Genomic DNA, 18,079 nt, shown 5'->3' on the forward strand with positions numbered 1-18,079 from the left:
ATGAGGATCAAAAGGGATTGTATATGTGAAATGCTTTCTTCACCTCAAAGCCCTACATAAATATGAAGAATGTGAAGCAAAGAGTCCCTCTGAGTCACCAACTCCAATGTCATGTAAATATCACTCTCAGGAAATTGTCTCCTGCCCCAGAGATATTGAAATGGCATATTGCTTTCCTTCCTAAAGAAAGGTTTGATGGCTCAGTTAAGGCCATAAGATTTTGTCATTTTCTGAGGCCACACTATTTGCATATGATTTACATATGTTTGCATAATGGATTCAAAAGACTCGCTGCAAGTGTATAAGAGTAAAAGAAAATAAATGAATATGAGTGACCTTCTGCCACAGCATTCAAATCAAATATTCAGGGCATAATACCCTGAAATATGAAATAGATTAAAATTTAAACTATTGCAAACAGATGGGGAGATAGGTTTTAGAGTTCAGGGGCAAGCATGAAGCCCTTATTTGGTCCCAGGTTGTAAAGAATCACATACTCTTAAAGGTCACCCCCTCCAAATGACTTTCATGCCTGAATTCTCTCCTCCACACCCCTTACTCCACTGCAATCTGTAGACAAAAACATATTCACTACAGCATCTTCAGGTTATCCGGAAATGCCTCAGGTGACAAATTGTTTTGGCCAATTTCAACTGCTTAATAGGTTTTCTCTTATATTGAACTGTTAAAATCTTCCCTCTAACACACTGTCCCTTGTTTCTCCTGACTAACAGAGGAAGTACAAGCCCTTTTCAACCTGTCAGTTCATTGGGTATTTGAAAATAGCTATTATGTCCCCAAATTTTCCCTTTGTAGGTTAAAAATCTCTGGTTCTTCTAACTGTGTCACAAATTCATGCATTAAAATTGCTGGCAGTCTATTTATCTGAATATTTTCTAAATCTCCCAAGAAACACACTGATTTGAATTTTAATCCTAGCTTTGCCATTTACTGGTAGGGTGTCACTGGGACAGTCTCTGGGCCTCCATTTTGTCATCTGTAAAACAATGGAGTTGGGCAATCTATGAGGCACTTCTTCATGTAGAATTCCATTATATTTGCAACTATGATTTCCAGTTTTTTTTACATCACAGAGTTTTTGGCTCGAGCCAAGTAAATGGAGTTACCATTGCTTTTGGTTGACAGTCTGTTCTCTCTTTCTTCCACCAGGTGGTCTTCTTATTCCTTCTTGGTAAATGAAAACTAGAGGGTGAGTTTTGGCTGGAGCAATGGTGCCATGATTGCTGTAATTCCAGTTCACTCACAGTGCCATAAGGAATGGAGCTGTCACTACCCATGCTAAGCACCAGTTCTTACAGCTCTCTGGAGAAGAAGAAATGATGGGAAAAGACATTAGAAATGCATTTATTTCTACTGCTCAACCATTACTTCAAGGGGGAGACAACAGATCTGTGGACCCTGGAAGTTTCATGGAGTTCAACTATCTTGACACTGGTGATTAACATAGATTTACATACCAATTCCAAACCTATCTTTGTGTTGTGGTGGTTCTGTCTTGAATTCCATGCAGTTCATCTTTTGTGGTCAGCTGTCTCTCTCTCTGGATGACTGTAGAGAACTGCCCAGTTCTGTGTCCAGTGAGCCCTAAGCATCCCCTTCCCTGTGTCTCTATGTGGCTTTAGTCTGGGAGTCACTTGGGTCCTGGATACCTTTTTTGACTCTTTAAGCCCTTCTCTGTGATGGCCAAAGGCTAGTTATTTTCTTTCATAAATGTGCAAGCCGAAATTTGCCTTTGTGAACCGTATTGCGTGAGGAGCTAGGTATATGTGATTTCCACAATATCTTATGGGCACTAGTTGGTGTCAAACTGACCTATCTTACTTCTTCACCTCAGTACACTTAGTTTTAGTTCTGCTTTTGGTTCAAGTCTGCTTCCCTTCCATCCCCCACCCCCAGTTCCAGATGGTTAGTTAAATGTGCTTGTATCTAGATTTCTATTTGAGTATTTTAAGGTTTAATTTTCCTCTTTATCATTATATTTTCCAATATTTATTTACTTATTATTTTTAACCACTTTTTTATGACAAGTTTCAGAGCCTGAAGTAAAAAACCCTCTTCAAAGTTAGGCCCCCATCTCTCCACAGGCCCCCTGGATGCTGCTGCATAGACTCATCAGGACAGGGCCTTCAGATTCTAGGAAACCTGACTTCTTTCATGAGGATCTACTGCTGTCTTTGCAGTGGACAGCAGCTGTGAGGTGTCCAGGCTGCACGCATCTAGAGAAGCCTCTCTACACCATGAGAGGGAGCATGGCTCACCTCGTGTTCTGCCTGATTTTGTAAGACAGGAAGGACTTTTCTTCTACCTTCCTGGGTTCTGTGGTTGAGGCCTGTGCACTGAACTGACAAAGACAGATGAACAAGAGGAAGAGCATGAAGATGTATTGAATATTAGTATTTTTTACATGGTACAGAGAGCATTATGGGAAGAAGAGACCACCTCAAAGAAGCAGTGAGACCCAGGGGTTTATATACCATACTAACAAAGAGAAGTAAATTGTGAAGATGTGACAAGACATACAAACGAGGGGTTTGAACTACGAGCAGTCAGTTGTGGGAAAATGACTAGGAAATCTACAGGAGAAACTAATGGAAAATAAAGGTTGTTTCAGTGAGCTGTGTTTTGACTTCATCTCTACAGAGAATAGGATGTTCTCCTTCCTGGTGAGGGAGGGCACCTTTTTTGGGGGGAAATATATGCTCAGCTTTTAGGTAGAGATGAGGAAGGCAGAGAGCCTTTCCTGGACCTGCTGTTTTTCAGTCACCTTCAGCTCAAAACATGCAACATGCCCAGGTGGCATATTTTGGGGTGGTGTGTTCTGATCTTCCATTTCCTTCCACAGCCTGGGTGTGTCCTTTTGATGATTTCCAGCTTTATACTGCTATCCCGATTGTGCTGCTCCAGAGCCTGGCTACTTCTCTGTGCTGCTATTACTGGCACTGCCACCACCAACAACAACAACACAGAAGGCATGGTTTCTCCCCATGGAATCGATAGTTCACCTTTTCCACAAAACTCTCTAGGGCTTTCACACCTCCAAGCCCAAGTCTTCTCAGCTTCTGTACTCAGGAGAAGGAGAGAAATTCTGCCTTGCCTGATCCAGAGACTGTTCACATTCCTGCCCAGGAGTCACCTCTTCCCAAGATGATGGATACTGGAAAGAATGATTTCTATTTCACCTGATGTATTTTATAAAGGCAGAACTGTTAAAAATATCCTTAGGGTTTTCCTCTTGAACTGTAGGTGAATGTAATACGAACAGGCAGTGAGATACGAGGACTAGAGTAAAGGACTGGGAATTGGGATTCTGATATAAAAACCTTCTCCACTCTGAACAAAAGTAGTCCTAAGAGTGGTGCATTTTAAAGTTAAAAATAATGTTTTAAACAATCTAATGCAACTCTGTCATTTCTTTCATTAAGAATGTAAATGAACAACCTATGAGTCCCAAGAGTTGCGATTATTCACATTATTATTCAGTGCTTGACTTTTAGCTCTTATGAGACATTTTTCACAACCAGTCTGTAGTCAGACAGTTTCCTATGAACATCGTATTAAATTCCCTTAGCCCAAGGGAGCATGGGAGCAAAGGATTCCCCAAACTACCAAAGAGCTTGGCAACAACTTCTCTACATGGCAGTATGGTGCCCTTTCTTCATGCCAGTGAACCTCAGAAACGTCTCAGCCATGTGACTGGCAGCAGTCTTGCGGATGGGATGGTGGAGGTGTAAAGGGAACTTTTGACCAACAATGTCTTCCTCCTGTGAGCAGGAGTGGCAGACAGGAGTTCAACAGCCTCAATGGGTGTCTGTCTTCAGACACAGTTGCCTTGGACAAATCATTAGCCCCACATGTCTCATCTTCTAATAAACTACTGTTCCCTGCTTTTCTCTCAAGAATGCCTATGATGAGAAGGGTAGCCCATAAAGGACTACGAAAAATTATATATGATTGCTAGTAGAAAGCATGTGTGAGGGACCAGACTGGCTCTTTGTTCTCATTCACAATTGTGTAAAGGGAAGTTGGGGCAGAAATAGCGTGTGTATAGAGAGCCCTCATGGGGTGCCAGGGACTAGTGTCAACAGTTGACAACCATTGTCATCTATAATTTCAGGAGAACATCTTGACATTGCTCCTGTGTTTATCCCAAATTTATAGATGAGAAAGCCAAGGCCAAGTTCAGGGAAATGTGCAAGGTCACAGGTCTGAAAGTAGAGGACACAGGATTCCTAACTGGCTCTGTCTGGTCCTAGACTCGACCCTCTCCCCTCAGCCCTCCATGCTGCCTCTCAAGAAATCGTCTTGCTTGTAGCAGAGAGAAGCCCAGAACTCCAGTTGCGTGGCCAGAGACATGGTCAGCATGGACATCCCAGGCACTCAGGTTCACTGCAGGCCCTCCCAGTTCGCAGTCCTACGCAGGCAGTCTTCCTGGCATTTAGTTGCTAACCACATTTTCATAGGCTGGACAGGGTATTTAGGAGAGATATCAGCCTTATAAATTTAATCAGCTGGGCCGAAAGCAATCAAGATGCCATCTGGAAAGGCTCTGACTTCCTGCCCAGAAGATAAAGACATCTGGACTTCGTAAATGCCAAGGACATGCTGACTTGGTCCCCAGGCCTGTTAGCCACTCCTCGCTTCACACAGATGTATTTTCTTAATTACGCAGAAATCTACAGCTCTGAGCTACCCCTGGGGGCGCTGAGTGCCTGACTTTATTGGTCAACAAAAGTTGAGCTTCCCCTACCAGCAAACACCGTGAGCTGGAGGAGTTTCCCAGGCCATGGAGACAGATTTCCTGGAATAGCCACAGTAAATAGGCCTCTTTGATGACGATGATGGGGCAGGACGTGGCAACACACAGAGTTTCTGAATTAGGGAACATCATGACCGCTGGTCCTTCAGTGCAGCTGAGAGGGTACCACGCAGCTCACCAAGGAGGCTTGCCAGGTTTGCATTGCCCATCTCTCTTATGGCTGTGTGGGGAGCTTGCTCCAATCACATGGGCTGGTGAGCAACCAGCTACTTGTGAGAGCCCCAGGGAGAGATGAAGGAGTTTGGAGAAGAACTGAGGAGCCAGCAGTGGAAGGTTAAGAGTCCTGTGCACATGGTTTTTAGTGGGGCAACATCTGAACATTTGCACATGTTTTCTGAGCATTTCTAGAGATGGCTTAAATCTTGAGGGCTAGTTTCTATTAATTTTGTTTTTAATTTTAATTGTCTTATTTGAGAGGAACAGAGACAGGGAGAGCTCTTGTCCACTGGTTCACTCCCAGTTGGCTGAAGCTCCCGGATGAGGACTCGGGGTCTCCAATGTGGGCAGCAGGAGCCCCATTAATGGAGCCATCACCGCTGTCTCCAAGGGATGTATTAGCAGAAGCTGTAATCAGGAGCCAGAGGTGAGAGTTGAGCCCAGGGACTCTGATGTGGGAAGCAGGTGTTCTAACTGTGTCTTAACTGCTAGGCCAAATGCCCACCTCAGTTCTGTTTTAAAGTAGATTTGGTTCCTTCCAATGAGTACCTAAAAGCCACTAAGAACTGAAACCATTCTCCCAAACCAGAGAATACTATTGCTCCAAGTCTGTGAATTTTCTGTTCCTGTAATTAGCACTGATAAAGACTATTCTGAAAAATTCTCTATTAGTTCCCTCACAGTTAAAAACTATTGATAATATTTAGGGGTTTTTTTTTTGGAAAAAAGTTGCTAATTTATAGTGATTTACATTGGAGTGTTTTGTTTCAAAGTAATACAAATCCCGTGTTTATGAAGGATTATCATATTTTTCAATTCTAGCATAATCTTTTCTTCTTCTTTTTTTTTTTTTTAAAGATTTATTTGTGACTTACTTGGTTAATCCTCCGCCTTTGGTGCCGGCATCCCATATGGGCACCAGGTTCTAGTCCTGGTTGCTCCTCTTCCAGTCCAGCTCTCTGCTGTGGCCCGGAAGGGCAGTGGAGGATGGTCCAAGTGCTTGGGCCCTGCACCCGCATGGGAGACCAGGAGGAAGCACCTGGCTCCTGGCTTCGGATCGTCACATCACCGGCCGTGGCGGCCATTTGGGGAGTGAACCAACAGAAGGAAGACTGCTCTCTCTGTCTCTACCTCTCACTGTCTAACTCTATCTGTAAAAAAAAAAAAAAAAGATTTATTTCTTGAAAGACAGAGTTAAAGAGAGAGGGAAAGAGGAAGAGACTTTTCATCCTCTGGTTCACTCCTGAAATGGCTGTAAATGACAGGGTATTAATCATGGAGATAGGATTAGGCTTGGGAGCTAGAGGCCACACCCCTACCCCTACATGATTTCACACCCCTACTTGATCCCACGTGTATACTCCTACCTGTTAAGCCCCCCCCCTTTTTTTTATTTGAAAGAGTTACAGAGGTAGAGATAGAGACAAAGGTCCATTGGTTCACTCCCCAGATGGCTGCAATGGCTGATCCCGAAGCCAGGAGCCAGGAGCTTCTTCTGGGTCTCCCACGTGGGTGCAGGGGCCCAAGGCCATCTTCTACTGCTTTCCCAGGCCACAGCAGAGAGCTGGATCAGAAGCGGAGCAGCCGGGTCCCAAACCAGCGTCCATATGGGATGCTGGTGCTTCAGGTCAGGGCTTTAACCGATGCGCCACAACACCGGCCCCTAGCATAAGCTTTTGAATCAAGTATTGTTTCTGACTTAAAACCAAATGAACTCCAATGATAGACATTTGTCAGTCTAGAGGAGATTGATGGAGAGTTAGGTCAACACAATGCCAATGCTTCTTTTCCTGGGGAAAGGGCTCTTCATATAGTTTCCCTTTGATTCTCCTGTAGGTCACATTGATTTGTTTGCCATTATCCATTTCACTCCCACTGCATTTTCTTGCTGAACATCTTCTTCCTTTAAGGCCTGTGTTGTTAGCCTTTGGTTCTTGTTTTAATTTTGTCTTATCTCTTTAAGGTTTCTTCCTTTCTGGTTTTTATATATTTTTTTAAATTTATTTATTTTGACAGGCAGAGTGGACAGTGAGAAAGAGACAGAGAGAAACGTCTTTCTTTTCCGTTGGTTCACCCCCCAATGGCCGCTGCGGCCAGCGCACCATGCTGATCCGAAGCCAGGAGCCAGGTGCTTCTCCTGGTCTCCCATGTGGGTGCAGGGCCCAAGGACCTGGGCCATCCTCCACTGCCCTCCTGGGCCACAGCAGAGAGCTGGACTGGAAGAGGAACAACCGGGACAGAATCCGGTGCTCCGACCAGGACTAGAACCTGGTATGCCAGTGCCGCAGGCGGAGGATTAGCCTATTGAGCCTCAGCACCGGCCTATTTTTTTATTTTTGAGCCACACCTTTAGCCATGGCTTTTCTTTGTCTTACCTGCCTATCTGTTTCTAATTCATCAGAACATTGTGAATCTGGGTCATTGTATTTCCTGTTTCTGGAGGGCTCAGGCAACACCCATGTATTTTATTGTCTCAGAACATTGCTTCATATGAGACTGCTCTTTTGAGTCCTTTGGGCTGTCCAGATGCCTGATTGGATCAGCAGCCAGCACTGTTGAGGAGGAAAGCTGAATCCCATCCCAGTTATGAATGGACTTCCTCTAGTTTAGGGCCAGGGATCTAGTGCGCAGCTTAGCCTTGCCAAGGGGATGGGACTTTGTGGTCCTATGTGACTGTTAGGTTGGGGAGTGTTGGCCCCTTGATGGTTAGAATGGGGTGTATCCCATGGCCCTGAACCAGTAGATAGTTCACTTCCAAGCTGGTGCACAGCTAGCTTTTGGCTTAAAAAAAAAAAAAAGAGAGAGAGAGAGAGAGAGAGATGCAAGTATATGGAGCTTGTAGAGACAAGAGTAGGAAGCTAAGAACTGGTGTGTGGGATTTCCAAGGGAGAGAGAAAAAATTTCATTTCATCTTGTTGAATATGCATTTGCTGTGAGAAGACCACTTGTAAATGGGCATCCAGGCAGAGAAAAAGTCCCTACACAGAGATACAATCATCAGCACCCACATATGGGAGACTTACAAAATTTTAGTTTCAATTCTACCATCGTCTTCCTCTTTGGAACACAACCGTTCCTCTTGCAGTCTATTATTAAAAAGGCAAAGAAAGAAGAAGAGAAAAGAGGAAATTCTAAAACTCCTATTGTACTTTTTACATAGAGTTCAATTTGCTTTAAGCAATTGTCATAAAAATTTAAATTTGTACAATGGATAAAATTTATCAAAGAACTCAAGTAATGTACAGAGTTAACTCATTTAATCCTTATGATTAGACTCTGAGCTATCACTCTATTGCTGCATCATAGAGTTCCTTCCAATGACAACCTTGACCACCAGATTTTGTATGCGTTTCAATGAGTTGATTTTCAAAAAGTAACTACACAGACTCTGCTGAATAAAGGGACAGTGACTTGTAGCTTTGAGGCATGCTCATTCAATAGTCAAGTGCCAATAAGAAACTGAACAGATGACAAAAAAATTTGCTTCATGTGTCAGTCATATCAGAAATGCTCTCATAAGCAACTTGAGATATCCTAGGCTGAAGTTTTCACAGTGAAATGTGCAGCCTTGATGGGACGCTGAGTTTTTACAGTGTCTGGAGGAGTCAGCTGTGAGGTCCAAATGTGTGCAGACATGGGGAATCACTGAATTTCACTGTACTCAAGACCTACAACAAGTGGTTAATGCACACTCTGAGTATCTGCATGGGTTAGAGTGGGAAGCTAGAGACTGCCGGGGCGGATTCCTTCCAGGGGCAGGAAGATAGCCCCTTCCCAACCCAGAATTCTGCATGGAAAATAGCATGGCCATGATCCACTGTTCCATGTACCTTTTTTCATTGTTGTTGGGTTGTTAGTTTTTCTTTACCTTTTGATCTAAACACTTTGGATTGGATGGTTTTTTTTAAATAATACAACTTGGAATGCTAAACATTTAACTAGTTCCATCTTTATAAGGAGGTTCATAGAAAGTACTCCCTTCCCCACCCCCACTTCCCCAGAAAATCACAATATCCAACACAGTTGTCAGGTACTACTGTGAGTACTTCACAAACATTAACTCATTCAATCCTCATGCTTAGACTCTGAGTAGTCGTCTCTAGGTAAAGAAACACAAGGAAGCTAAGTAGATTGAACATCTATGTGGCTGAAGAGGCATTGGCATCCAGGGAGTCTGGCCCCAGAAATAAAACAAGGGAAGTAACAGGAAAGTCTGAAGAAAGGAAAAGCCCAGGATTGCCCAAAGCTTTGAAGGGAACTTTGAACCCTATTCTTCCTCCATGCCCATTTACTCAGGGTCTTGTGGTCAAGGGCAGAACAAAAAGGGCCAATACCAGCCCCATGCCCTGCAGCTGCACCGCACCTCACCCCCACCTTGCTCTCATGCTGCGCTCTCCCAGTCTCCTGTGGTCTCGTTCAACATTAGTCCTGTTCGCTAAGGGCTAATCCTACTCTTACTTCTGAGCTGCACTGTTCAATAGGAGTAAGATGGGAGCCCCACATAATCTAAGTTCTCTAGTGGCTCACATTCAACTTGTGAAAAGAGAAACAAAGCATCATTACCCTCCCCCCCCCCCCACAATCTAATACTGCTTCTTCCTTCTACATTTTGCTTATAAATTTTGTTTTGTTTTGGATACAGGCATCTGGTACAGTAATTAAGACTCCACTAGGGACCCCCACATCCTGTCTCAGGGGTCCTGAGTTTGAGTCCTGGCTCTGCCCCTGATTCCAGCTTCCTGCTAAGGCACATCCTAGGGGCAGCAGGGGATGGCTCATGAAGCTGGGTCCCTGTCACCCATGTGAAAGTCCTGGATTGAGTCCCTGGCTTCAGCCCAGGCCCAGCCATTGTGAGAACTGGGGAAGCAAACCAGCAGTTGAGAGCACTCTCTCTTTTTCTTTCTGCCTCTCAAATAAATTAAATTAAAAAACTGTTTTAAGTTTTTGACTTTGTAGTCCTGAAAAATAGGCGATAGGATAAGTGCTGGAGGAACTGACAAGGAACTGCATGAGGGTTTGGGAAGCCGAGGGCTTGGAGCATGGTCGGGGCAAGTGGCGGAAGGGGTCTCTTCAATCAGGACAGTTTCCCTTATGTCAAACAGGATGGAGGGATCCTTCAACCACAGGGGAGGTGGGAAGGGGATGGGGAGGGGGAGTGAGGAGGGCAGAACAAACAGAAGACAAAAGGTCATGGTTGCCTGCTTAAATCCAGAGAAAATTGCTTGGCTCTGTATGGAGAGAGGCAGCTCTCCGGGAAGCTGGGGGCTGGAGGGAAGCCAGGCAGAGGGGCAGTCCCAGAACCCTGGGCTGGTGGGGGAAGCCAGCAGGCACCAGAGGTGGGGCTGGGATGCACCAGCTGCTGTGCTGTTTGCATTCTCAGAGCAACTCCTTATTTCCTTTCGTTGTTGTTGTTTTCCAATAATATGGCATCTCCCCCCAAAATGAAAAAAAAAAAACAGGTAAAATGAATTAATTTTAAGTTTATGTAACCCAATATGTCAAATATTATTTCAATCAAGTTCAAATCAATATCACCAGTGTAAAATATTAGTGAGATATTTACCTTCTGATCTTCATTCCATGTCTTCAAACTCCAATGTACTTTTTACACCTATAACACATTTCAATTTCGCCACCACTTTTTCATTGGAAACACTGGGTCTATATTTAGATTTCATAAAATTCATAGCTGGAAATAAAGATGGACATAGCTCAAGTTATTGCAGGCATGCTTGAGAGTTTTATCAATAACTGACTCAAGGGTCTATTTTATATTTAAATGAATTAAAATGGAATGAAAATCAACACTGAGATTTTCAGTCACACAAGCCACATCTCAAGGGTTCAAGAGGCACAACTACTAGGAACCAGCAAGAAACAATGCTAACTAAGCATGGGTTATGAGCTTAGAAAGCGACCTAAAATGATCATGCATCAACTATTCTTCTTCTTGATGGCCACGTTGGCACAGGGAACATGCCTGCCTGGAAGTTTGGGTTTTGGGCATCACGTAATGTCAGGTGAATTCCCACACAGTGCGGATCTACCAGGAAGTTATCTAGCAAATGTTAGCCCTGCCACCTAGTGACCACTTTCTGAACATCACGCAGAGTTGAAAATCTGTGTTGACCTCAGCCTTGCAGCTCTTCCCGACAGCTCCAAGACATTGCACTGCTGCAGACCCCACGTGGCACTGTGCCAGCTCTCCCCGGAGAACAGGAGAGCTGAGTCGTCACTCCTGTCTGCTTCCCCACACCTGTCCGGAGATGCTTGGTGAACAGGCACATGTCTCGGGGGCTTCCTGCGTGCCAAGGAGACAGGGATTATCGTCCCCACTCTTCCTCCTGAATCTTGTTTGTTGTGGTCTCCCTTCATCACTGAACTGTGTGTCTCGTGCATGTACCTATTTGGAGTCTGACAATTGTGGGTTCCATGAATGGGTGGAGGGGACTGCTGTACATTCATAGTCCTTGCCAGCATTCCTACCACTGTTCTCCCAGTGGGGCACCTTCTGCCCATGCTCAGTATAAACCACATTAGCTTGTCATTTCCTTCAGCCCTCTGTCTCCTCCTTCTGCCATTACCTGCCCAGCAAATGCTCAACACCTGAACTTGCCTTGTATTTTGTGAACAGCAAGTAGAAATTGGGAGCTCTCTAGTGTATTTCCACCAAACTCCCAGACCTACCTAAACCTGCGCCCGCACCTGTACCTGATCCTCCTTGGCTTCAAGGCCACACTTTCCAGGCGTGATCTGAACAAATTCAGGGCAATTGCTGAGGGAGCCTGAGCAATGACTAACACCCGAGTCCCAGCTCAGACACCCTTACGTCATTGGTCTTGAGTGCTGGCTGGGCATTGGGCACTTCAAAATGTTCCCAAGGGAGCAAAAAGTACAGCAAGGATTCTGACCTGTTCCCTGGATCCTCCCCACTTCAGTCTTCTCAGGCTTCAACAGGTAACCCCACACACACCTGCATTTCCAAACATTCCCACTATAGGGGTCACTTTTCTAAATCATAAATAATGCCCCAAACTCCTTCACCTGAGAGTAACAATGAAAAATCTTCCCTGGACTCAGTACCCACAGCAACCCTCTTCTCTCTGTAAGCACTTTCCTCCCAACCTGTCTCTGCTTCCTTACCAACCATTCACCTTTAACCTACTTGATTGATTCTGCTCCAGAACCGTTCACTGTATCATGAAAGAGCCCTCACCTTTTTTTTTTTTTTTTTTTTGACAGGCAGAGTGGACAGTGAGAGAGAGAGAGAGACAGAGAGAAAGGTCTTCCTTTTCCTTTGGTTCACCTTGCAATGGCCGCTGTGGCTGGCACGCTGTGGCCTGCACACCACGCTGATCCGAAGCCAGGAGCCAGGTGCTTCTCCTGGTCTCCCATGCGGGTGCAGGGCCCAAGCACTTGGGCCATCCTCCACTGCAGTCCCTGGCCACAGCAGAGAGCTGGACTGGAAGAGGAGCAACTGGGACAGAACCGGCGCCCCAACCAGGACTAGAACCCAGGGTGCTGGCACCGCAGGTGGAAGATTAGCCTATTGAGCCGCAGCGCCGGCCTAGCCCTCACGTTCTTCAGCTTCCAAGACCCCATGTTCTCCTGGGTTCTTTCCTGGGCCACCTTTCACCTCAGCTCTCAATGCTCAGAGGTTCTCAGGACATGGGGCTCAGCTGTCTGTCTTTTTTAAAAAAATTATTTATTTATTATTTGAAAGAGTTACAGAGAAAGAGGCAGAAACAGAGGGAGAAAGAAAGGTCTTCCATCCTCTGGTTCACTTCCCAGATGGCTGCAATGGCCGGAGCTAGGAGTCAGGAGCTTCATCCAGGTCTCCTATGTGGGTACAGGAACCCAAGCACTTGGGCCATCCTCCGCTGCTTTCCCAGGCACATTAGCAAGGAGCCGGACTGGAATTGGAACGGCTGGGCTTGAACCAGTTCCCATATGGGATGCCGGCACTGTAGACAGTGGCTTAACCTGCTGTGCCACAGTGTCAGCCCCAGCTTTCTTTCTTTCTTGCTTCATCCCCTATGGCTTCCTGGTCCTGAGAACTGTGGAATATTAATGTATGCTCAGACCATTCTGCAAGTCCCACACCTGTGCATCCAAATCTCTGTGAGGCTTGCCTCTCTAGCAGATACGTGAATAGTTTTTCGGATTTCATGTTCTACACCGAATTTTGATGTCCTCCCTGCCCCGTAGATGCTCCTCTTACAGTAGTATCTATTGCATTCATTTCCCATGGTTTCTGTAATAAGTTTCTGCAAACTTACAATAGCAGAAATTTATTCTCTCATACATTTTTTCTCTCCGAAGTCCAGAATCAGTTCTACTGAATTGGACTCAAGGCATTGGCAGGGCCATGCTCCCTCTGGAGGCGTTAGAGGTGAAACTGTTCCTGGTCTATTCTGCTCCCATTGGCTGCTGGCATTCCTTGATGTATTAAGATTTCCTGAGAAGCAGAATCTGTATCTGTGATATAAATCATCTATCTACCCATCACCATCTATCATCTCTCTATCAATCTAACCATCACCATCCATCATCTATCCTTCTGTTTATCCATTTATCATCTATTCTCTATCCATCTCCATCTATCCACCTGTCATCTACCATCTATCTATGATCCTCATCTATCATCTACCCATATCTATCTATCTATACATCCATAATCACCTGTCATGAACCCAGCTCAATTAGTCAGCCAGGAGAAATTCTCTCTTTCAGCTGACTGGATGAAGCCCTCCCATATTAATGAGGGTCATCTGCTCCAATTGCTCTGCTCACTCAAATGTTCATCTCCTATAGAATCACTCAGCCAGAGAAGCTTAGAGCTCTTATATTTGGGCATCCAGAACCCAAACTGATAGTTACCCATGACACTCATCTTGTGGTAGAATGTCTTCTGTATTTAAGGCCAGCATCATTAAGTCTCTCTCTGTTTTGCCTTTACCTCACCTGTGTGTGTGTGTGTGTGTGTGAGAATCTTGCTCTGTTTCCCTTTTACATGGACACATCGATTGCACCCAGAACCACACAAACACAGGAAAATCTCTTCATCTCAAGATCTTGAACTTAACCACATTTGCAAAGTCTGTTTTTCCAAATAAGTTAGTATTTGTAGATTCTAGAGATGAAGATATTAATATCTTTTGGGGGACCATTATCCAACCCTCGATACTAACTCATGCAATAACATTTTATCCATCCAGTTTTTTTTTTTTAATTTTTTGACAGGCAGAGTGGACAGTGAGAGAGAGAGAGAGAGAGAAAGGTCTTCCTTTACCGTTGGTTCACCCTCCAATGGCCACCGCAGTTGGCGCACTGCGACCGTCACACCGCGCTGATCCGATGGCAGGAGCCAGGTGCTTATCCTGGTCTCCCACGGGGTGCAGGGCCCAAACACTTGGGCCATCCTCCACTGCACTCCCTGGCCACAGCAGAGAGCTGGCCTGGAAGAGGGGCAACCGGGACAGAATCCGGCCGGGACTAGAACCCGGTGTGCTGGCGCCGCAAGGCGGAGGATTAGCCTAGTGAGCCTCGGCGCCGGCCTTTTTTTTTTTTTTTAATCAGGCAGAGTTAGACAGTGAGAGAGAGAGAGACAGAGAGAAAGGTCTTCCTTTTTCTGTTGGTTCACCCCCTAAATGGCCGCTGCGGCCTGCGCTGCGCCGATCCAAAGCCAGGAGCCAGGTGCTTCCTCCTGGTCTCCCATGCAGGTTCAGGGCCCAAGCACTGAGGCCATCCTCCACTGCCTTCCCGGGCCACAGCAGAGAGCTGGACTGGAAGAGGAGCAACCTGGACAGAATCTGGCGCCCCGACCGGGACTAGAACCTGGTGTGCCGGCGCCGCAGGTGGAGGATTAGCCTAGTGAGCCGCGGCGCTGGTCTCCATCCAGTTTTTAAGCCAGAACTTTGGGACTCTCCTGTGTCTCAAACTTCTCTTCAACCCTTTTAATCCATCTGCAACTTCTTTATTTTCTGTCTTCAAAATAAATCTGGAATCTCTTCAGTAATCTTCTCTGCCACCAACCTAATCTAAGACATAACATGTCTTTCCTGGACTATTTAGTAGTTCACTTACATCACCTGTACTTTTCTTTCTTATTTGCAATGTTATTTATTAAGTATCAATCACCAGTCAGTAGTTGATTGTAAGCTTCAAGAAAGCAGGACCATACATGTTTTGTCTCCCATTGTAGTTTAGGTTCTAGAACAGTGCTTGGTACATACTAAGTGCTCAATAAATGCTTAACACAAGTATAAGTGGATGAATGATACATTTCCTGTCCCAGTGAAGCTTCCAATTTGGCCAAGAGGCCATTGAATGGTGTTTAAGTTTTATGTAGTTACTTCCTTGAAAGGCTGAGTCTCTCTCTCCCTCTCTTTCTCTCCCCCCCCCCCCACACACACAGTCCAGGAGGGAGAGGGGGAGCTATCTTACATCTCTTGGTTTACTCCCCAAATTACCTCTACAGATAGGGGTTGGGCCAGGCCAAAGCAAGGAGCTAGGATCTCCATCTGTGTCTCTCACATAGGCAACAGGGACCCAAGTACCTGGGCCATCACCTGCTGCCTCTCAGGGTGCACATTAGCAAGGAGTTGGATCAGAAGGCAGGAGCAGAACTCAATCCTAGGCATTTTGATATGGTTTGCAGGCACCCCAATGATAGCTTCACTCATTGTCACACAGTGCCTGATCCTTGTTGAATTTTTTTAAAAGATCAGTTTATTTTATTCAAAAGGCAAAATTACAGAGAAAGAGAGAGAGATCTTCCATCTACTGGTTCACTTCCCAAATGGCTGCATCAGCCAGGGCTGGGCCAGGCTGAAACCAGGAGTCAGAAGCTTCATCTAGGTCTCCCATGTGAATAGCAGGAGCCCAAGCACTTGGACTATCTTCTGCTGATTTCCCAGGTGCATTAGCAGTGAGCTGGATCAGAAGTGGAGCAGCTGTGACTTGAACCGGTATCCATATGGGATTCTAGCGCTGCAGGCAGTCTTTTAACCAATTATGCCAGCACCGGCCCCTCACTGAATGTTTTTTTTGTCTTATGTTATTCATTTAAATTATGTTTGAGGAGAACCATCTAAATGCCAGACATGCTACTAGGTTCACAGGATAGACAAATTCACAGATCATAGAAGAATCTTTACTCTCATGGAGCTCTAGATTGGAGCGTGGCTGAAGATGGAGAGGGGGTGGGATAAATACGTAGTAATATGCATTCGAAATATGTGTGTGCTCTTCTCTTAAACCACCAACAGTGACAGAGGAGATGGAAACCAATAGAGCCGTGTGAAGCGGGTTGTGGGCTCTGGAAATTTTGCACAAGCAGGGCTTTCTGAGAAATTGATGTTAGAGAAGGCCTGAAGCTGCTGAGGGGTGAGTCACGGACACATCTGGGGGACGACCTGCCCAGGCCAGGGGCTGCGTTTGCTGCCTCCCAGGCAGGAGGCATCCAAGGAGGATGAGGAAGAGGAGGCAGGTGTGGCAAGGAGACAGTGAGCGAGGTGGAGGCGCTGGAGCTGAGAGCAGAGCAGCCGGGGGGCCGGAACATGCAGGATCTTTAGGGCAGTGGGCGTCTTTGGCTTCTCCTCTGAGTAACAGGGGGCAGGGCTGCCGGGCAGGGACACTCTTGGATATCTTGCGCTTAGAAGCATCTTGCTGGCCGCCTTGTGCGCTGCAGGGGGACAGGGTGGGAACAGGAGCCCTTGGGGGAGGTGATGAAGGCTGAGATCAGGGTGATAGCAGTGGAGGTCGTGAGAAGTGGTCAGATTTTGGATGAATTTTGAGAAGAGGGCAAAAGGGTTTCCTGACAGATTGGATACTGAAGGGGTGGGGAGGGAGGAGAAAGAGAAGGAGTGAGGTCAAGAATATCACCAAGGCCCAGCCGGAGCAACTGGAAGCGAGACTAAATTCTGAGTTTTGTCTGGAACTCCTACCCCAAACATCTTAATTCTCTAGTCACTGGGACGGCTCAATAGCCCTGAACTTTCCAGACAGCTGCGTGGACTTGTCATCTATCCTTCCCTGGAGGGCGTCTGAGCCCTTTCTTAAATTTACGCCCCACTCCCTCCTGCATCTGTTCACAAGACAGTTGGTCCAGTTCCATGTCCCGAGCAATGCTCAGCCCAGAGCCCCTGGCCTCCATCTGCGACCAACATGGCGCACCCTGGCGCTCCCCCTGCAGACTGCGCTGCATCTTGGGTACAGTTTGGGATGTTCTTCTGGCGCTTGCCTTGGAGTTCACACCCCGGGCTCTGAGGATTGTTTGTCCTTGTTCTAGTCTGGAGCAGTTGAGGTCATTCAGTAGCCCCTGGCTCGTATTGGCCCAGGTGGCTTGGCCAAGTGCCACTTGAGGTAAGCATGCCCCGTTGTCTAGTTGCTTTCTCCCTGAAGTTTTAATATTCTTGTCGGAGCACTGGGCTGGGCTATCAGATGGGCCCCATGAAAAGAAGAAGCTGCAGCTGTTTTGCAATAAGGCTCATTTTCCCCTGTGACTGTGCAGGGACTGTACGTGTATTGGATGCTATGAGACGATGGGAAATGTTTCGGAGCACCAGAGGCGAGCACAGTTGTTTGTGGTAGCTGGGCTTTGTTTTGATCCAGTCCCTCACCCCACAGAAGCCTCAGGGCCAGGAGCACCAAGGGGTCAGGCCTCTCATGTTTCTTCTGCAGGAGGCCCACAGCCTGTCGTCGCTCCGAGGTTCAGCCTGGGGTGGACTCTGTATGTGTGCACACATGTCTGCAAGCCCACAGACCAGGTGTATTTGGAATGAAGAGCCTCGGGGTGGGGGTGGGGGATGAATTTCAATGGACTCTCAGCTATTTGTTCTGGAGCCAGCCGTGTTTATTTAAGTCGCCAGCCTCCCTCCTGAATGCAGTCACGAGCTCTCCCAAATTCCACAGACGGCCAAATAACTCAATATTCAGAGCTCCTGCCCTTCCCTCGATCCTGCCTGCGGGCCCGGCCTTGGTTGCCGAGTCTGACAAGGTGCATTCTGGGTAGGAGCAGGACCCCCGCCCCTGAAAGCAAAAGGCCTCATCAGGTGTCCAAGGACAGGAAGTGCTGCAAGCCTC

The sequence above is a fragment of the Lepus europaeus genome, chromosome 15 (assembly GCF_033115175.1).
Source record: "Lepus europaeus isolate LE1 chromosome 15, mLepTim1.pri, whole genome shotgun sequence".
Lineage (NCBI taxonomy): Eukaryota > Metazoa > Chordata > Mammalia > Lagomorpha > Leporidae > Lepus > Lepus europaeus.